The sequence below is a fragment of the Arachis ipaensis genome, chromosome B09, assembly GCF_000816755.2.
Source record: "Arachis ipaensis cultivar K30076 chromosome B09, Araip1.1, whole genome shotgun sequence".
Taxonomy (NCBI): Eukaryota; Viridiplantae; Streptophyta; class Magnoliopsida; order Fabales; family Fabaceae; genus Arachis; species Arachis ipaensis.
In genome coordinates this window covers 127,180,267-127,181,246 of record NC_029793.2, presented here as the reverse complement: position 1 = coordinate 127,181,246, position 980 = coordinate 127,180,267, and positions in this window count along the sequence as shown.

Below are 980 nucleotides of genomic sequence, written 5' to 3'. Positions count from 1 at the left end.
TTAGCCCTAATTTTACGTTTAACTCAAAATTTATGTCAAAATATTTTAAAAATTATTATTTTCTTCAAAAATTTTGTCATCTGAATGATGTGATAACATAGGATTGTGTAGCATTGTTAATTGCTTTAATATAGGATATATGTATTAAGATTGTTATTGAAAGTCTTAAATTGCTACTTAGACAACTCCATTCACAAGCATGTATAGTTTATGAAAATCGAAAATCATAATGCTAATAAGTAGTATATATCATTATTAGTCCACGAAAGAATATATAATAGCTATTTCTAGCCTGAATTTTTATTTTGCTAAATCAATATACGATATTTACAAAACAAAAAATAGTAACAAAAATAGAGAGACTTTCACACATACATGCACACCACTCCTGGCCTGCTCTGTGCTTTGAAGCAAAGGACTGTGAAAAATTGCGAAGGAACAGACTCAATAAAAGACAAGCATGCTTCTAAATACTGAATTTGTTAATTAATCTCATGTCGGATTTAGTCTTTAACAAGCTGCATTTAGCTGATGTAATCTATCTTTAGTGCCATTTTTCTACTTCTGCATATTAGTCCGGATTTAGTTTTGAATAAGTGCTTGAAAGTTGAAACTCCTAAAAAGAAAGAAAAAAGACACTAGTGGAAGAGTACGATTAATCCAGTTCATAATATGAAATTATTCATTATTCTAAGTTACAGAGTTCATCGTAATTGTAATTTAACCCAAAAAATATAGAAAGTTGTGGATTTTGAGAGGGGGAGTGAAAGGAACGGAAGAAAACGAGAAAGAAAGAGGGGTTAAGTATTGTTTTCGTCCTTAACGTCTTGGGTCAAAATCAAAATCGTCCCCGACCTTTTTTCGTTATTAAAATCATCCTTTCCCGAATTTTTGGACCAAAATACCCTCATCATCGAAAAAAAAAGGAAACAGAGGAGGGGGCAGGGGAGAGGGGAGAAGGGAAAAGGGAAAGGGCGAGG